We start from the raw sequence: 21,145 nt of genomic DNA, 5'->3' as shown, positions 1-21,145 counted from the left end.
AGGCCTGAGAGAGGAGTTTGGTGTGAGCCGCACCCGAGTTCCTCTTCCAAGTCCTGTGATGGGAACTGCAAGCACACACCAGCAACAGTTCAGCCCTGCCTACTGCTCTACACTTCTAACCCTGTTGATTTGTTTTCTATTTATTCTTTAAAAACACAACCTGAGACTCTGATGTGTTTTCAGCAGCAAACTGTGATGCAGACTAGTACCAGATGCTCAGAATCCCTGCATGTGTCTTGTAGGGTGTCAGCTTGCTTCACTTCCCAGGGTGTAAATAAATCTTAAATTCATGCTGTTTATGAATGATAAGGAAAGGGGCTTTAAGTCTAAGGAAAGGGAGGATTTCTTCAAATGGGAGGGAAATTTGCACTTCTGAAGCTATTCAAAGGTCTTGACCTCAGAGGATACAACCCTGGGTGCCTTGTGCACTGTGTGCACGTGCCTGCGTGCGTGCGTGCGTGCCCACGTGCGTGCGTGCGTGCCCACGTGCGTGTGTGCCCACACCAGCTCTGTGCCCACCTGTTCTCTCAAAGTTCACTTCCTGTGACCCACCCAGACTGTGCAAGCCCATTTCCCACCACGATCCGCAGGTTCCTACCGCAGCTAGAAGACTTGGGCACAGAGTCTGCATCCTTGGACTCAACAGATCTGACAGCTCACCACCCCGCCTCGCCACTGTGCCAAGCACTGCTGTCCACCAAGACTAGGTCAGCAAACCACGACTCCTGCAGCTGACACTCGAATGTTGCGTCCTTGCTTCTTCTGGCTTTCTTGCTTCTAAATGTTTTCTTTTTCTGTGTTATCAGTATATTTCTACCCTCAGTAGATGAGACAATCCTCGAGTGTAGGGAGGGTGCCCCCTCCCTTCCTTAGGGTATTTTTATCCCATTCAAGAACGGGGTTCTATGCAAGTCCCAACAATCAAAACACTCAGTTCCTCACACAGAATAGAAAAGAGAATGAGCTTTCTACAGGCTGTGTTTCTCAAAGGAGTGTGACAGCCATGTGGAATCCAAAGCACTGAAACAGTTAACTGAAGAGAGGGAGAAGGGGTTCTCTTGGCAGCACAGTGTGCATGCCCAGGTGAATCTCCCTTTCAAATAAAGGGAGATGGCCTTGGGCTCCGAAGCATGGAAGTGATGGATCTAGCTGGAATTCTAGGTTTCCATTTATGGCAGTATAGCAGTGATTGAATTTAAAGAAAAATAGTAGGAAGAAACTTCGGATGGTACTTAAATATGGTAAAAATTCCTGAAACTCGGCAAGTGGCTGAAATTAAGGCCTTTGCTTTTTTAAAAGCACAGCATTTAAAGAAGCCAAAGTTTTCCACTTCTGTACCTGTTTGAGCAAAATTAAACTTGAACCCTACTATTCTGGAACAACGGCGCCCTGTCAGGCTTACTTGTTTCCAGAGGGTACTGATCCACCTCTGAAGTAAAAACATCATCAGTGATCACAGGCAAAAATCCCCTTATCAGAATCCTTCAAAGCTCAATAATAGCGCAAACCCCTGGCTTTTTAAAGGATTAGTAACACCTCCATATCTATATTTGGCTTGTGAAGGAGAACCAAATGAGGTTACCTTGAAAATCCATGACTCAGACCTTGCGCATAGAGAGAGAAACCACCCAAAGAACGTTCAAGAACAGTTTTAATCACATAAAGGGACCTTGGTCTCAAATTCAGAGAGAACCTGACTTTTTTTTTTTTTAAGAGGGGCTAGCATTAACCAGATATGTTATCTGTAGTGCTCTGGGCCTCACACCAGGAAAGATGTCCAAGAAATAGAAAAGCCCGTTATGCTTCCAACTGATGTTTCCAGTCAGCACCCACATCCGACTCAATGAGAAACAAACAGGGCTGGGCCAGGGCAGGGATCTTGGCTCATGCTTCAATTCTCTATTTTTCTTTAATTGATTTTCAGCATCAGTCTGTTCTGAGGAATTGAGTATCTTATTAAGGTATTGACTATAGAATCTAGCTATTTTATTTAATAAAAAATGATTCCCATACCCTGGAAAAGGCCCAAATTTTAATAAAACTAACATCATTTCCACCATGCCCCACCACAGTATTTTTATCAACTTGAATTTCACAAAATCAGGAGTCTTACCAGCAACCTCCAAATCCCTACCTCTTTGAAGGAACACATATTTCCCCTCCCTACAGTTTGCCCTTTATAGGCCAGGCAGCACGAGGCACAATGATGACTGATAAAGTCATTATTGTGTCTTTGGTTTAAGTGCTTCAGGGATCAAATATTTCATTCCTGTGAATGAAACTCTCATTAACTGTGAATGAGGCCCCTTAATGCCCATAACTTATTACAGGAATTCTTGGTCATGAAATTAGCAAGTGGTGGAGGATGGACAGTCCCGCAGGGAGGGGACGCAGGAACCAGTGTTTCTGACAGGAAGCAGAGTTCCCACAGGACCAGTGGGCAAGGACGGGGCCTTGAGGAGGCTCTGGCAATTCTACAGAGGGGCCTGTGGGTGGCAGGGGCATAGTGCAAAGCCTACAGACATTCTGGGGTTGTGGTACAGAACACAGTGGAACCTGTCACCAGGAGAGAACACCATGACTACCAAACCTTTGTCCACAGCCGGCCTTTCTTCCTTCCTCTCAGCCGCAAGTTTCTCCTGGGTCACCTACATGTTTCCAGCACTGACTAAAAGAACTGGCTGGCGGAGGCAGCGTTCTCTTGAAATCTTTGTCTTTACTCTTATTAAAATCTTAGCTGGTCTAAACTGTTCTCCTTTATACCTACTTGCTTTCCCTCCTACTAATCATTCATTGAACCAACATACCAAGAACATCCTATCCATGATAACTGAAAGATGGAGGAGACTTGATTCTCGGACGGCTCATGGCCTGGAAAGAGGGAAACCTGCGATCAAATAAAATCATTATCTATGCCATGAGAGAAATGGAAATAATTGTCAGTGGGGACCAGATACTTCATCAAGAGATTGACATTTGAGTTTTGAGGATGAGTTAGGTTTGACACAGATGAAGAAACAGCAAAATTTAGCTTCATATACAATTGATATGCCAATGGGTATGATACCTGACTACTTTGAAGATTGATTTGAAGGCTTCTATACTCTCTATCACTGTTAGATTTAAATAAGAACAATGACTTACTACACTATATTACTTAAGTACAGTCCAATTTTATACATTAATCCCACCCCTTCACGACAGCTATGTGAAGCTGATGACCTCATCTCATTACATTGGAGTATCCTGAGACTCGGGTCCCATGACCTCTCCATGTAGTGTTAGGTAGGAGTTCAGGGACATTAAGATGGAGGAGACAGGGTATTAAAAAGAAGCCACTGGAGGACAAGACAAAAGAGTCCTGTCCCAGTTTACAATAAATCTCATTATGACAACTCCTGCCACTGAAGACTTATCACCATGACAACTCCCACCATAGGTTCAAATTTTAAAATGACCAATGGAAGCAACCATCGAGGGGAAAATATTCTAATCAGGTATCATAGGATAACCAATGGGAGAAAATGGGCTAAGGTCTTCAATCAGGTCTGAATAGGGAAGAGAATGCCCCATAGTTCAGGATATAAGACCCTAATTTCCAGACATTAGGGCCCTCTCTCTCGCTCTACCAACTCTGTTCTACCTAATGGAATGCTATCTTCACCTTCAAGAAATCTGCACTCTGTTACTTCTGTGTGTCTCGCTCAATTCTTCATTGGTGACACCAAGGACCTGGACTTCGACTGGACCTCCCAATGGTAACATAAGGTGGGAACTTGTGGAATTGGCAGGACTGGGACTTGAACCTATATCTTCCAACCTTGGCCACACTGGCTCTGTGGTTTCTTACACAGTAGTCTCTGCATTTGCTAATGATTACACTGACATGTCAAAAATTACATAACAATGGAATTCAAATACAAGTAAATTTTGTTATTGATTCAAGCTCAGACTTAAGAAAAGCTTCAGAAGAATTTCCCAAGTTCACCCTGAGTACAGAGACTGGCAAATGGGCCTATTGATCCTGCCACTGCCCACCAGGGAACCTGGAGCATTTGGGTCCAGCAGAGAATCTTTGCACATCCTAATAACTGGCATCTCATCATGGTAAGCTGGGATTCACTTTCCTGATCCCTAACTTCCTCCCAGACAACTGAGTCAGACATATTGGAGGTGGAATGTAACATCTATTTTCAAATAGTTCTTCATGTTAGTTGAGCATCAGAAATACCTGTGAAGTAATTGTTTTGTTTGTTTATTGTTTTTAAATAAGGACAAATATGGTCAAACACTGAGGTAATTTATCTATCGCATTGTGAAGTTCCAGCACCAATAGCAAATGTGTGTTGTACTGTTAACACTAGATTTTCAGATAAGTTTTGTCATCTGAATTTATTTGAGAAACCACTTAGTTAATTTCCCAATAACATGATGCTGAGTTTTACATGTAGCCATGTTTTCAATAGAGAATAAGTTTTCAACTCACACGGGTCCCTCATAGCCAGCTCGGGCTTCACGGGCCCACCAATCTGTATTGTCACACAGGGCCACATGCTTAGAAGAGCCCTGTTTGGTTTGTATTCTTCTGTCACTGCCTTGAAATTCATAATGAATTTTGAAAAAAGGACCCTACATTTTTATTCTGTACTAATTCTGCTTATAGCCAAGAGTTTCTAAGCTAGGGCTATTTAGCATGGCTGTCCTATTGGCTGAAGGGAAAATGTGGTTGAAAGGACTGCTTTAAAAATAAGTGATAATTTGGGCTGGGGTTGTGGCTCAGAGGTAGAGTGCTCACCTAGCATGCGTGAGGCACTGGGTTCGATCCTCAGCACCACATAAAAATAAAGATACTATGTCCACCTATAACTAAAAAATAAATATTTTTTTAAAAAAGCAATGATTCAAATGAGTGTTGGGCAAGTCTGGAAAGCAGGAGGGTGAGGCTGACTGTGGTAGACCTGAACAGAGCAGAGACCCTGAGAGCACCTCAGGGTGCCCAAGCAGGGGAGGGAGAGGGCTGATGCTATGGGAGGCGGAGGCCACCAGCAGGCTGCTCACAAGTGAGCCTTGAATGCTTCTCCATCTTTGCTGGACTCCCTTCTCTTTGTGTGTCTTCCATCTCCAAGTCAGTACTTACTTTGAGCCCCAGATACTCAGAAGTGGTCATTAGTGAGGAAGAGGTGAAGGAAGTTCAGGATTCTCTAGATGCAAAGGCCCAGAGGCAGTGGTCAAATCCTGACATTGGTTCCTGCACACTTTGGTAGCTCCAGAGGCCAGAAGCCCTGTGGCTGCAGATCAAGTCTACTTACAGAGTTGGAAGACAAAGTGGAGCTAACTTAGACCTGAAGGTCCCCCTCACATTTGCTTATCTTATCTATAGGTCCAGAGGCCAAATTTGAAATGTTTTAAAGCAAAGTGAAAATGGCACATTAAAATGATTATATACCTATTTCCTTCATCCTGAGGACCCAGTGTTCTCATGAACTCTCTTAAAGATGTCTTGGTTCCCCTGACTGCCACCCACTAATGACAATGACAACAACACTCTTTCTAAAGCTGGAAGATAATTATTCCTCAACCCAGGGTAGAACGGAAATAAAGGAAAGGGGGAGAAAGGATGGGCGACATAAAGAATCAATCAAATACCAACTAACAGAGGAGCGAAAGGAGGTCTAATAGAGAAGGGGAAGGAGAAAGAGAAAGGGGAAGAGGGATGGGAGGAAAAAGGGGGCTATCATGCACTGAAATCAAATTCTGTACCTGTATGAGTTTGTCAGAATGAAATCAACTACTATGTACACCATAAAGCTCAAATAATAAAAAAAGAGGAGCTGGGGTTGTGGCTCAGTAGTAGAGCGCTTGCCTAGCATGTGTGAGGCACTGGGTCCAATCTTCAGCACCACATAAAAATAAAATAAAATAAAAGTATTGTGCCCATCTACAACTAAATTTTTTTTAAGAGAAAATTATGAAAAAGAATAGATGAGCTGCTAGCATTTCAAGATGGTATAATAGAGAAGGTTGCTTTCCTGGCTGCTCCATGGTGTGAAACCAAGAAAGCAGATAGGCAGCTTCTCAGCAAGATGACAGAGTGGACTAAGAATTGGCTCCTCCACCACTTGAGTGGAACCCAGGGGAGATCCCTGGGTTGCAGTCTTCCAGCATGGACCAGCAACTGCTGGGCCCTTGAGGGGCACTGATTTAAAATCTCCAGATCAAGTGGCATTCAACCAACTGTCTGGAGCCTACCTAAGCCTAAACCCTGCCTCCAGGAGTACCACCTATGGGGTTACCTCTGTCACTCCAGCAACCCCACCCTGAGGGTGGAGCAAGCATCCCATTCCAGACGACCCCACCTAACACTACAGAGAAGGGAAGCTCAGAGTCTTTTGAACTCCAATGGAAACAGTTCTTTAACTTTCCAATGAGATCTTTTTTATCTTTCTTTTTCCTGTTTAATTGTGATCTGAATGGTTCATGGATATTTATACTTATTCATATTTGTTTTTATCTCATTTCTAGCATTTTTGAAGCCAGTTATTTTTCATGGATCAGGTTTTTTTGTGTGTGTGAACTAGATGTTTGATTAGTATATTTCAGTTTTGTTTTGTATTCTTTTATTTTTATTTTCTAAAATTTTAATTTATATATTTTTCTCACTTATCTGTTTCTCTTGATTCTCTTTCTTTTCTTCTGCTCACAGCCAGTCTCTATTGTTTTCTCTTTCACTCTTTCTTGAATTTTTTTTTATTACTTCTATCTTCTCTCCTCTTCCCTCATAATCATCATATCCTACCTATATCACTTTGGTTCTGACCCGTCCACCATTCAAAATTATAAATACTTTTACAAACTCACTGTTTTTACTGTAGGCAATAACTGACCACATCATTTCTCTTTATTGTGATAACATTGCAGATGCCATAGCAGGAACTATTTGGTTTTAATACTGTGTATTGTTTGCATTGGTTGTTGTGAGGTACTGAGACACTATAAAGCTTCAGGGACTCTATAAGTCCTCAGGGTAGAAATTCTTATTGCCTCAGATCCATACTGTTAGATCCACAAACAACATGGAAAGGTAAGGGAACAAACAAACCAAGATACTCCAAAAACAGAATCCACTGACACTACAGTGGAAGAAATGCCAGAGAAGGAGTTTGGAATTTACATAATTAAACTGATCTGCGAGGTAAAGGACCACGGAAGGAGTAAAATCAGAAAGAAAATACAAGAAGTGAAAGATCACTTTAATAAAGAGATAAAGATTCTGAAAAAAAAAATCAAGCAGAAATGACAGAATCAATAAGCCAAGTTAAAAATTCAATGGAAAGCATCACCAACAAACTAGACCACTTTGAAGACAGAGTTTCAGGTGATGAAGACAAAATATATAATCTTGAAAATAAAGTTGACACGGAGAAATCTAGCCCTCGACCAGTGCCAGCGTCCTGAAAGAAGGTTCGAATTTTGAGAAAACGCTAGGGAGTTTTAAATTAAAGAAACAAGACTCTAATTACCTTTAAAACCAGCTCCAGACAGCTCCTCCTAGCTCCAGCCTCCAGCCACCTAATGCGGTAGCGAGGTTTACTGAAGAGGCTAGCGAGAGAGAGAACATGCCAGGGAGTGGACTTTTATTGGGGAACAAGAAATTCTGGGGAAAATCCCATCCAAAGAAGATTAAGGGGGGCAGCATCCCAAGGTCAGGGATGACGAATGGGTCTTCAGGGCAGTGGCCGGACACGCCTCTGTACAGACAAGCCCTTGGACCTGGAGAAGGGTGGGGAAGGCTCTAACACAGCTGTGTCTAAGCGCCTCTCACCCAGCCAGGGAGGTAACTCAAATCACGTGGGAGGATGGCCTCCCACAGAGAAAAGATGTTAAGACACCACGAAGAGAACTTCCAAGAAATATGGGATGATATGAAAAGACCAAATTTAAGATTTATCAGGATAGATGAAGGCTCCGAGATGCAAAGCAAAGGAATGAACAATCTTTTCAATGAAATACTATCAGAAAATTTCCCAAACCTAAATAATCAAATGGAAAATCAAATACAGGGGACTTATAGGACCCCATGCCGAGGCACATTATTATGAGAATGCCTAACATAGAAATAAGGATAGAATTTCAAAGGCTGACAGAGAAATACAACAGGTAACATTTAGAGGGAATCCAATCAGGATCTCAGCTGATTTATCCACCCAGACCCTCAATGCTAGGAGGTCTTGGAATAATATATACCACGCTCTAAAAGAAAATGGATGCATTCAAGAACCCAGCAAAATTAAGCTTCAGAATTCATGATGAAATAAAAACCTTCCATGATAAACAAAAGTTAAAAGAATTCACAATTAGAAAGCACTATGAAACATACTCAATAAACATTTCATGAAGAAGAAATGAAAAATAAAAGTGAAAAACCAGCAAAGGGAGGAACTATACTAGAAGAATAGCCAGAAAAAGGACAAACTAATTCAAATTAAAAACCAGAAATAAATCAAAATGACAGGTCATAAAAATAGTTTCTTGATAACATTGAATATAAATGGCCTAAACTCATCAATAAAAAGACAGACCGGCAGACTGGATTAAAAAACAGGACCCAACAATGTGCTGTCTCTTAGAGACTCACCTCATCAGCAAAGACATCTACTGACTAAATGTAAAAGGATGGGCAAAAGCATATCACATGGATCTTGCAAACAAGCAGGGATTTCTATCCTCATATCAGATAAAGTAGACTTCAAGTCGAAGTTAATCAGAAGGAACAAAGAAGGACATTTCATAATGCTTACGTCAACAAGACATAACAGTTGTAAATATTTATGCCCCAAACAATGGAGCATCTACATACATCAAACAAACCCTCTCAATCTCAAGAATCAAATATGCCACAACAAAGTAATACTGGGCGACTTTACCATCCGTCTCCATTGGATAGATCCTCCAAACAAAAACTAAAGAAAGAAGTTATAGAACTAAAAAATATCATTAATAATTTAGACTTAATAGGCATATATAGAATATTCCATCCATCAATGACTGCATACACTTTCTTCTCAGCTGCACATGGATCCTTCTCTAAAATAGCCTATATCTTAGGCCACAAAGCAACTCGTAGCAAAAAAAAAAAAAAAAAGAAAAAAAGAAAACTGAGATAATACTTTGCATTCTGCCAGATCATAATGGAATGAAATTAGAAATTGATGATAACATAAACAAATAGAAGAATAGATGATCATTGCTTCTGTTCCTTTCTCCTCTCCAAACCTTTATTAAAAAAAAAAACTGAGAGTTAACACATCTTTGTAAGTCTTGTACAATTTTTAAATATTTACATTTCAAAATTTACCCTTAAAATGGAGTTCTTGCCATATAGTAAGTGCTTTTAACTGATTACTGTGTGTATCTTTACAACTATTTTACGAAGTACATATACTTAGTCCTGTTTTGCAGTTGATAAGACCTCATGAGGTTCTTCTGAGCTAATAACTTGCTGGAGGACATGACTCTGTTTAATGTCTCAGGTTTAGCCTATGCTGGTTAAGACCTTACACCAAGGGCACAGCCTGGCTTGGAGTCTGACTCTGGGCCCTGGCCATCCTGGCTAGATGGCTTTGAATACATTCCTTGACTTCTCTGTTCTTCAGATTTTACATTTATATAAAAATGCCCTAATTTATAGGGTTGTTGTGAAGAATAGATGAGTTATTATCTAGAAGGCATTTAAAATAGTGCCAAGCAGATAGTAATTCCTATATAATAAATATTTTCTTGGCTCACAAATGTTGTGGTCTGCCAAGTGTTTGAGCAGCTTCATCACACCCTGAGATGTGGGCAGTTCTTGCCCATCAGAAGGCAACAGATATAAACTAATTGGGTCATGAACCCAAAGGCAGAGAGAGGACACTGCAGACTAAGCTAGTAAGAGACATGAGGACCACATACCACATGGGCTCCTCCATAGAGTCTGGACCAGACATGGTGTTTTCCTGTGCTACAGAAGTTTTTTGTGGATAAAATTTCAATATCTATATGTAGATAACAATACTGCAACTGATGTTAATTTCATGATTTCTAGTCAGTGTTCTATGGAAATGAAAGAAACTGCTTTTTAAGGACATACATTGAAGTATTAAGAAAGAAAGGTGAATTATATCTGTAATATACTTTCAATAAATATAGATAATAAAAACATGTGTGCACAAAGAGAAAGAATAGTTAATAGTAAAATGTTAGCATTTGAAGCTAAGAGTTTGTGGAAAGTCTGCATTATTTTTGCAATTTACTTTTATGTCTGAAATCCTCAAAAAAAAGTAATAAAAAATATTATCATTAGAAAGAACAGAAAAAGGACTGGTTTGTACTCAGAAGGATTCAGTTGTTACTATTTTCTAGTACAAGTCATTTTAAACTCTGCGATTATTTGCTAAGAATTGAAGATAATAAAGTCAACTTTATTGGGTTGAATGTGTGGGTAAGTGTATGAGTCAATGGCAGAGCTGCAACACATTTACTACTAATACATTTTCCTCAAGCACAGACTCCATGTTTCCACTCTGAGACCAGCAGCTCAGGAGGGCTGTGCTCCACAGCAGCACTGATAGGCTATGGGATGGGCCATCTCAGTGGGAACCAGGCAGCAGAGGATGTGACAGGTGCACATGACACTCCATGCTGGACATTCTCATCTGCTGACCCTCCAGAAGACGGGTGACTAACAGAGAACATACTCTATCCTTAAAAAATGGCTCCATATAAAAGAAAATGTAGATTTAATGACCAATTTCAGACAAGTGATTTTTAAATCTGGCTGCACATCAGAATCATCCTATGAAGCTTTACAAAACAAAGTAAAACAAACAAAAAAATACATCACATACACAAAAATACACACATACACCACACAACACCTCCTTCACCCCCCCCCCACACACACTGGGACCCCTTCCCTGGAAAATATGGTTCATGAGGTGTTGGGCACATCTGAAGGACTCATTTTTAAATAGCTCCAGACACTTGTAATGCAAACTAGGTTGCAGATCACTGCCCTGGACAGAGTCAAAGTGGGTGTCCCAGAAATTAGAGCTGGAAACAAGCCCATCTGAAAACCATCAGAATTGATCTAAAGGAAAGAATGACATCTCTGGCTTAATTTGGCTTTTGCCAGTCTAGTATCCATAGTAATTTAGAGACCTTTACATGAATTACATGCTGAGGAAATGGACAAGTCTCCCAGATGCAAGGGGAATGTGGGCAGAAAGGGGCATCTTGGGCATGTACAAGAAAGGCATCAGAGCAGGCTCACAGGATGAGTTCCATAAACATAAAAAGTGACTTAGGAAAGAGATCCTGGGTGGCCTGGTGGCTCCTAAGAACTTGGGCCCAAGCCCAAATACAGTCTAGGGGCCAGCAGTGCTGAGTGGCCTCATAAAGGAGATGGGAGTTAAGGCCAAGGCATTGCAGTTCCTTTTTAGAAACTCCCACCAGTGGGACATTCATTTTCTGTGAGGTTCTTGTTGCTCCACTTCATAAACATTGCAGTTAGAAAAGCCCCAAGATGAGAAAAGTAGGAAACAGAAATTAGAATTATTTAGAAGATGGGCAAAGGAGTATTCTAGAAACACTCTTTATTGCTACTAGGACAAGAGCCTGGCGGAGTCTGCAGAGTGCTGCTCCAGGCTGCTTCCTGTGTGGCCAGGGTAAGGGGCAACGGCACTGCTCCTGAGGAGAGCGGCCTGGGGAGACAGCTGCTGGTGACATGACCAGCCAGCTAGTGCCAAAAGACACAAGGCCCTTAACTTGTCCCCCGGCCACTGTTGTCGTGGAACAAAGCAGCCTCTGCGCTGGTCACAGCTCCCTTCACACTTCCCCAGCTAGACGCCCACGGCCGCCTCATCCTCATCCAGCGTCACAGCTCAAGTGAGCCCACGAAACCAGCATGCTCTTGTCGCTAGTTTATGTGACATTGACGGCATGGGACTTCACCACTGGAAATGTCCTTCGTTTTATACTTGTAACTCCTCCAGGGTGAAGACGCTCACTCCCTCTCAGGCAGTAGACTACAAGTACTGGGTGATTACATGTCCACACCGCCCACATTAGCCTCCTGCCAGTCATGCCCATACATCAGAAAGACCCACGTTCATGAACAGAAGGGAAGGGATGCAGACTCAAGGCAGCAAAGACCACAGCTAGCTTGCATCAACAATTAGGCAGCAAGAGCTGGGGAGGACCTTGGGAAGCTGAGAAATGAGTGGCCATGTTCCTGTTCAAAAGGAAAGTGAGGGGCTGGGACTCAGCGGGAAGGAGCGCACTTGCCTGGCATGTGTGAGGCACTGGGTTCAATTCTCAGCACCGCGCATAAATAAATAAAATCAAGGTCTATCAACAACTAAGAACAAATCTTATTAAAAAAAAAGTGAGTGTGGCTCCAGGAAGAGGCAGTGTGACAGGGCCTGCTCCAGACAAGAACACCGGTGCGTCACAAGGAGCCTCAAAGTTCTGTGAGGTTCTGGATTGGCATGAAATATGAAGTGTTTAAAGCCTTATTCGTTTGAAGGTTTCACTTTGAATAGTTTGTTTCTTAGTTTATATCTTTATTTTGAATAGTATAACTCCTCTTTGACCCCATTAAAAGTCTGGGTAATTTATTTGAACTAATGTTTTATATTCTTAAACCATTTCTCAGAATAGTAACATCAAGGGCTAAAACAAAATCCAATCAATTAAATATAGATGATTTTTTTTATTGGCATATTCCCATGGCGCTGTTTTCAGGATTTGTGTTGATGGATTCAGAAGTGTTTTAGGGCAGGGAGATATTCTCTTTATGGATTCTCTTTGGGAACTTTACGATGGAGAAAGATGATGTGGTGTTTCAAGACAATAAGAACATTGAAAATAATCTGGAGACATTGCCAGTGTTAACTCTCCCTTTCACTTTTAGGAAGATGATTTTGATTCTGTTTGGGGCAGGAAAGTACATCCTCTATTACACAATGGGGGGACAGTACCGATTTCTGATCCATGCCCTCTAAGGGAATGTCACTGGGTGGGCTCACAGGAAAGTGCCTTGCAAGGAAGGGCATTCAGCTGGCTGTGCCCTTTCACCCTCTGCCCTTCCGTTCAGTCTGCCTACAAGGAGCACATGATGCTGGAGATGGCAGCCACTATGCAACCACAGGGAAAGGCTGATTGTTGCAGAGATCCGAGGCCCACCTTCTTGAGCTGCTGAACCAGTGCCACCCTACCAGTTTCCTGAACACCCTACCTTGTTTCCTGAGACAAAACCCGGCTTGTTCTATTTTTGGCATTTCTGATCCTAGCAGCCAAAATCTAGAGAGATACAATCGACAATGACCATAACAATGATAACAACAAGAGCACCACTCTAAATGTCTTGTGTCGCCGGGTGCAGTGGCACATGACTGTAATCCCAATGGCTTGGGAGGCTGAGGCAGAAGAATTGCAAGTTCAAAGCCAGTCTCAGCAATTTAGTGAGGCCCTAAGAAACTTAGCAAGACCCTGTCTCAAATTAAAAAAAAAAAAAAGTGGGGGCGGGGGGTTGGGGATGTGGCTCAGTGGGTTGAATCTCTGGTACCAAAAAATAAATGCCTTTCTGCCTTGTCTTACAAGGCTTACTGATTGTAATAGTTCCCACAGCCAGTGTTGAGAGCCACAACCAAGTCAGGATGGCGCCTGGCATTTTGCCAGAAGGAGTGGTTGAGAAGTAACACCAGCGAGCCATTAAGATGATGATAATTAAATTAAGCTGTGTATAATTATTAAGATAATGACTGATTGCTGTAACTGGATGATGCTAAATTGAAACAAGCTGTATATTCAGTTGTGTATATAAACCTCTGCTGTCCGGCAATAAGGCGGCTCCTGCTACCTCGGGTGCCCGCTACTTTTGAGTTCTCATGGAGTTCCCGTTGAGTTCTCGCGGGGTTCCCGCTGAGTTCCCATTGGTTCTTGCGGAGTTTCCGAGGAGTTCTGGAGAGTTCTGGTTGGGTTCTGGCAATAAAGTAGCTCCTGTTTGAACCTACGAGTGGCTCGTGACCTCCCGGTTATTTTGTGCCCAGCCAGACTGCGGCAAGCCAGTAAAGAGGCAGAGGGAGTTTTAGAGCCCAAGGAATCTGATGTTTAACTGCATCTGTCATGCCTTCTCCCACCCTGGGGTAAAGCAAGCCAGGAGATAGCTGGGACCACACAGGCCACTCTTCCTTACCAGGGTGCTATAAACTGAGCACATGCCTCCACTGTTTCCCTCTCTATTAAGACACATAAAACATGCAGAACAATATAGAAGAATGCAGTCAGATGGACACTTCCAGAAGGGAATCTTCCCCATGTGAGGGTTCAGAACCACCTGTCCTGTCTGTCAGCCTCCTCATGCTTCACCAGCCCAAGAATTTAGCCTGACCTTGTCCTTACTCGTTAGGAGTCCACGTTGAGTTCTGTCTTCACCAAGTCACTCAGTCCTCACTCTTCAGAGGCAGTCATTATGCAGCAGGTCCCCTGGTGCCAGCTAAGTGCTGTTCTCTTCTGTGCAGGCATGGGGCCTATGGTCAGGACCCAGGGCCTCCAACGAAGGTGGAAGTGATCTACCCACAGCACTGTACACCTGAGTGGCTTTGGGAACACCATGCTGAAGCTGTCTATTTCCTCCGGGGGCATTTCACAGGCTTTTTCCAAGCCTCAGATGACCTCTCTGACCACACCACTCTTTGAATCCATCATAACACAATGATAAATTTGAAGGAAATTTTGGGATGCTGCTATTCTGCTTAGATTCACTTAAGATTAATTGACTAGTTTGAAAAACCAGAATCACAGGAATTAAGAACTGAAAAAGACCTGAGAAAAGTTTGTACAATCCTCTCACATATATCACTTTCTCTTTTCTATGTAATAGAAGAAAATACTAGAATTTTACATTTCTAGTTTACTGAGATCAATATCAGAATTATATAAATTTGAATGGGGGAAAGAAAGAACATTTTACAATGTTCATGAAGAACTGTATCAATTTAGAGATAGTCTGTACCATATTTCCTTCACAACACTTTATTAAGTGCTAATGCATTAGGTATTAATGCATTACCAAGTACTGGGAATACAACTAATAATGAGACATGCGAAGATCTAGCTCACTGGCACTTATATAGTAATAAAAAAAAACAGTGATAGTGAGCAAGTATATTTTGAAAAATACCTAAAAAGTGCCATTAATCCTCTGAAGAACATTTTGAAAGCCTTTGCTTTGACATCCATGTGCTGTGGAAAAGCAAGAGTATTCAAAAAAGACCTCTCCAAGGAAATGCTCAGTTCACAGAACTCTGAACTACTAGGAGCAGCACCCAGAAGAGGCCAGAGAGCATAGTCAAGGCATGGAGACAGGCAGGCAGCAACAGTCCGAGAGGAGAATAAGCCTGTGTGACCAAGAGAGAAAATGAAACAAGTCAAAGAATAAACAAAAATCCATGATGACGGACGGGAATACAGTAAATGTGCAGACAGGACAGTGGAACGAGACGAGACAAGAGCCAGGTTCCCTTGGAACGAGTTTGAGTTCATCCTAAGTATATTAAAAGTCACCGAAAATCTTGAGAAGAGTGATACAATCTGATTTTTGCTTCATGAAAATACTTCCACTTGGCCAAGTGGAGGAAGTGGGCTGCAGGATGGCACTGAATCCTTTGTTCCTAGAACAGTGTCTGCCATATTATCGACATTAAAAAAACATTACTAAATGAAAAATAAATGAAGTTGGAAGCCCATTTTGGAGGTTTTCACAGAGGCATAGGAAAGGGATGATGTGGCTGGACCAGAGAGGTACCAATAAGGGTGGTACTGGGCTCAATGCTAGGAACACAACTAATAATAAAAAAATGCAAGGATCCAACTCATGGATGCTACATTCTAGTAAAACAAACAAACAGCAAGAATGAGCAACTGTTGGAAGCTGGAAGTCCCTTTGGAGCCCTTTGCAGAGGTACAGCAAAGGATGATGTGATTGGACTTGAGCAGTACCCACAACAATAAAGAAAGGACAGCACAACAAGATCACATCACTCTAGTATGATTAACGGCTATTATCAAGGAGACTAAAGATAACAAGTGCAGAAAAGAAAACCCTTGCTCACGGTGGGAATGTAAGTCCCGGACAGTCATTATGGAAAACAGTATGGCGGTTCCTCAAAAATAGAACTTCCACATGATCCAGCAATCCAGCTACTGGATCCAAAGGAGATGAAATCAGTATGGAGAAGAGACATCTACACTCCCACGTTTACTGCAGCACTGTTCACAGAAGCGAGGAAATGGAACCCATCCAAGTTGTCCATCAACTGATGAATGGGTAAAGAAAACGTGGCATATACACTCTGTCTTACTTCATTCTCCTCCAGAAGTTTCACAGGACAAACTTCAGGCTGAACTGAAGGCACAGACTCGGGGCATACCTTTGTGCTACACTGCCTCCGACTACAGGTCCCCTGACACCACACGATGGCAAGCAGTTCTTGAAACCCATCACAGGGTGCACTACGGGCTGAATCATGTCCTCCAAAGTTCATGTGTTGCCATCCTAGCCTCAGTGACTCACCATGAGACTGTATGTGAAGAGACAGTTTCTATAGAGATGAATAAGCTAAAATGGAGGTCATCAGGGTGGGCCTTGATCTAATGTGACTAGTGTCATAAGAAGAGGAGACAAGTCACAGACAGATCCAGAGGGAAGACCATGTGAAGACATCGGCTAGCCAAGGAGAGGCCTCAGAAGAGATCGACCATGCCAACATTGGATCTTGAACTTTTAGCCCCCAAACTGTGAGCACATGAATTTCCAATGTTTATACTCTGCAGTCTGTGGTGATCTGTTATGATAGTCCTGGCAGATGAATGTAGCTACTCCTAGGAAGATTAAGGTAAAGGAGATGGTCCAAGGTGGCAAAAGGAATAGAAATGCTGTACTGATAATTTAGGAGGAGGAAAGGGAGAAGAAACAATAGGAGACAAGACAGGACTGGGCATTTTGGGAGCTGGTAACATGACAGTCATTTGGGATCTAGGTAGGTCCAAGTCTTAGTTTGTTAGGTAAAAAGTTCATTCATGGACATAGATCATCGAAAGAAAATAATACTTAACCAAATGCAGAAAGACAACAGACTGTCATTTGGGGCCTCTTTCTTTTGAATACCAAGAAGAAGGGAAAATACTTTGGTATTAGGCCTTTTCCTTGACTCTTTTAAATGACATCTGTGATATCAACTCAGTGAAAGCTATTCAGAATCTGGCACTTTTAATTCATGTGAGAATGTCAATTCTACTGAGTGAAGAGGATGTTAGGGTTACATTTAACATAAAGTACAAACACTGCATGGGAGTGGGTTGGGGTAAGAATGCCAACTGTATATAAAATTAACCACCACCTTCTTGACTCATTTGTCTTGGCATCCACAGAAAATTTTCCAGCTTTCTCCTACGAGAGTGTCAACTTTTGGTAACAGTTATTCATAAATGGCGTGGTTCAACAGTGAGTCAGAGTGACTAAAATACTCTGGATGTATTTACTTTACTTACTTTTTGGTCAAAAAATAACAATTCATTTAATTATCTGTTGGTAATATTTTTAAGAGTCCTGTTTACCACTTGGTGTCTTCTCAATGTGCTTCTCATGTTGTTGCTGCACCCAGGAGCTGAGTACATGAGATTCGCTTCCTGGGGGCCCAAGTCTTAAAAATCAGTGAAAAGCAGATGGCTTTATTAAGCAGGCAGTCAGCGACTGTATTACAAAGTGGATCTCAGTCCCATAACCAAGCAATGGGATCAATAAGGCAAGACCTCACTGAATCTTCCATCTAGGGAATTCCAGAATAACCTCTTTTAGTATACCAGGTGCACTTATTGAAGCTGTGATTTAAATGATGGGAGACTAAGAGAATGGAGCTTATTTGCACTTGTTTGTGGTGCTGGGGGTGGAACCCAGGGCCTTGTGCACACTAGGCAAGTGCACTACCACTGAGCTACACCCTCAGCCCTAAGAATGGAACCTTTAATAAATAAAACTAAGCCATAAAAATCTTAGCATTTTAATGTAACCTCTTTTACTTTTTAAAACTGAAGACCAACAATGACAGAGAAACTTATCTCTGGTTTAAATTTTAGTGCTAAACATGAGACAAAAGTTTAAGGACAATGAAGTTGGGATTAAATATGTATCACTTTAAATTAGCCGTGCTGGTTGTTATAGTCATAAACCATTAACCTGTGCTCTTTCATAATTTTAACTAACATTGTTTCTTTTATATTAGGTTTAATTAGTAGTAGAGGGGGAGTTTTTTGAGTCAATCAGGGATAGTATGGAACTCTACCATGCTTCTAATTGGGGAATTAATATTCAAAATAATAAAACAAAAATACAGTCATCTACTAGTGCAGGGTACTCCCTGTTATTTTTGTCTACATTTACTAATTTGGTGTAGAGAAATGTTTCTAATTTGGGCAATCTGAATCTAATTTTTTAATATATTAGGGAAAAATGCCTGACAGACCAGCAAGATGGCACTTGCATGCATGGCTGGTCTCATGGACATGCATAAGAGGACAATACATCTTCACCTTCATCAGATGTGACCAGGCAGAGAAACCCTAAATCCTTGTTAATTAATGTATTATCATTCCCAAAGTACAGGTATCACTTGGGTAGAAAAAACATTCTTCAATTCCTTTAAGTTTTAAATCTATTATTTGTATCTTTCTTTAAAAACAGTCCTTATTTAAACTGGGCATGGTGGCACATGCCTGTAATCCCAGTAGCTTGGGAGGCTGAGGCAGGAGGATCACAAGTTTAAGGCCAGTCTCAGCAACTTAGTGAGACCCTGTCTCAAAGTAAAAAATAAAAAGGGCTGGGGTTGTGGCTCAGTGGTTAAGCACTGGAGTTCAACCCCTGTTACCAAAAACAAACAAACAAACAAAAACTATCCTTATTTGGATGACTTTAGAAAGTCTGAGGCTCAAAATGAAAAATTTTATACATTAGGTTTATTTAAAAATATCTGACTTGAACTTATAATACTGGTATAAATATTCAGTGATATTTTGTTATATAGTCACTAAGGAGTTAAGGTAATTTCTACAATCTATTTATTTGATTTGCATTAGTGTACCATTAAATATTATCAGAATTTTACCACTAGGACATTCTAGGAATTTATCACTCAGATACAATGAGAAATTTCGCTTTTAAAGAAAATTTTTATTTTTGTTCAATTCCTAGTCAGTAGACATTCCTTCATTATTTCAATAATTAGTCCTAAGGACTCTTAAAATAAAAAGGCAAAGGGAAAAAAAGCAATTTAGACAGTTTCCTGGATTTTTAGTATAGGTAAGTAGGTCTCCCAAGAAATTTTTATTAATACATGAATAAAATATGTTTTTGTTTTATTGACTCTAATTTTTTTAAAAAAATAGTTTCTTATACTGACTCTGAATATAAATATCCTTCTTTCTATTTTCACTGGTTAGCAAACATAAAATAGAGAACAAAATAAAGATCATTTGAGAAAAATTATGCCATGAATTAAAACAGGAGAAAGCCACATTACATTACCCTTCAGCCTTCAAAAGACAAGTCTACTACTTTTCTAAGCACATTCAGTTAGTTGCCTAAGTAATGGCATATCCTCCTAAGTCACAGCTGATTAGACTTTAAACAGAAACAAATCTCTGGATGTTTAATGGGACATTTGGAAGACACACATACTTGCATGGGGCGGGGGAGGGAATTTTATAAAGTTTATAATTTTATAAAGTTTTATCCTGTGCCTAGACACCTATATAAGACCAATGAACTATTTATTTACACTTCAGTGCTGTAAGGCATGTATTATTGCAAAAGAGTGAATTAAATTTAGCCCTATTATTTGTGTAGTAACTGAATCAAACAATGCATAGAAATTTGCTTTGCTACTTATTACTATCTTGCTGGAGGGAGATATTGTAAATAATGGGTTTGAGGGGCTGGGGTTGTGGCTCAGTGGTAGAGCGCTCGCCTCACACATGTGACACTCTGGGCTTGATCCTCAGCACCACATATAAACAAACAAACAAACAAACAAATAAATAAAGGAAGATATTGTGTCAACCACAACTAAAATAAATAAATAAATAAATATAATGGGTTTGAAATGCAGATGAAGACTTAGATTTGTTTCCTTAGTGAATCCCCTAAAAACGGAATCATATTGATATTTTCAGGTGAATAAAAGTAAATTATGTGTGGACATAAGTACTATCCATACTCCTACTACTAATAAATCAATCACAGCAAGAAATAGCAACTTTCACTTATTGTCCATTTGCCATAGGCCAGACCCCAGGCTTTAGCTTTGTGGAAGATACTACAGACACTAAGATTGGATCTCTCTTCCTCTCCATCATCCTTGTATTTGGTGGCTACAAAGCAACAAACTATATTTTCCAGACTTCCCTTACAGCTAGGGCTCATGCTACAAATTAGACTCCACCAACATGCACTGTGTGAAATCTGGAAGAGAAAGGCCCAAGGCCATCTATCTTTGGCCATGAATGTTGGCAAGCAAGCCCGGAGATGATGGATGTCTGCACTGGAAGATGCAGCTGTCCAGGCCTCTATACCACTTTCAAGGCTGTGAGAGGCAGTTATACCAGCAGTCGTAGCTGAGGTGAAAGCAAGAATAACTGCAGAGCTCTGCATCACAGTTATAGCAATGTGAGGGTGAATTCAATGTTCCTGAAGCAGTCTGGCCCTTTCACTGACTTTCCTTGTATTAAATTCTTTCTTAAATAGTTAAGAGTGATTTCTTTCTTCTGCACTGAACTCTGATGATAGAGTCCTCCATATATGTTGCCTTATTTAATTCTTACTGTGTAATGTAATTACTTCAATTCTGTTAAGTTGGGAAAATGAGTCTAAGAAAGGTAATTTTCCTTAAGTCACAAAGTTGGTGGTAGAGACTCTGGGAATTGAACACAGGTAACCAGACTCTCAAGCATATGCCCAGAATTGCTATACTTCTGGACTTCCCCCTCACTTTAGTTTCTAATGGATGCTATAGGAAGCCAATCTGGCACAGTGAGATCCAAACTCAACTTT

At 41.0% G+C, this 21,145-nt stretch overlaps 1 protein-coding gene across 5 annotated transcripts in view; it reads right to left on the bottom strand.

Annotated features, from left to right (window-relative positions):
- Nucleotides 1-21,145, bottom strand: part of Nme7 (NME/NM23 family member 7) — a 190,074-nt gene that overhangs the window by 833 nt on the left and 168,096 nt on the right. The gene's annotated exons all lie outside the window — the stretch shown is intronic.

Source organism: Marmota monax, unplaced genomic scaffold (genome assembly GCF_021218885.2).
Source record: "Marmota monax isolate L192 unplaced genomic scaffold, Marmota_monax_Labrador192_F-V1.1 WCK01_AAM20220418_F8-fsc00055, whole genome shotgun sequence".
NCBI classification, from domain to species: domain Eukaryota; kingdom Metazoa; phylum Chordata; class Mammalia; order Rodentia; family Sciuridae; genus Marmota; species Marmota monax.
The sequence above is the reverse complement of the archived record's forward strand: the minus strand, read 5'-3'. Positions and strand labels throughout refer to the sequence as shown.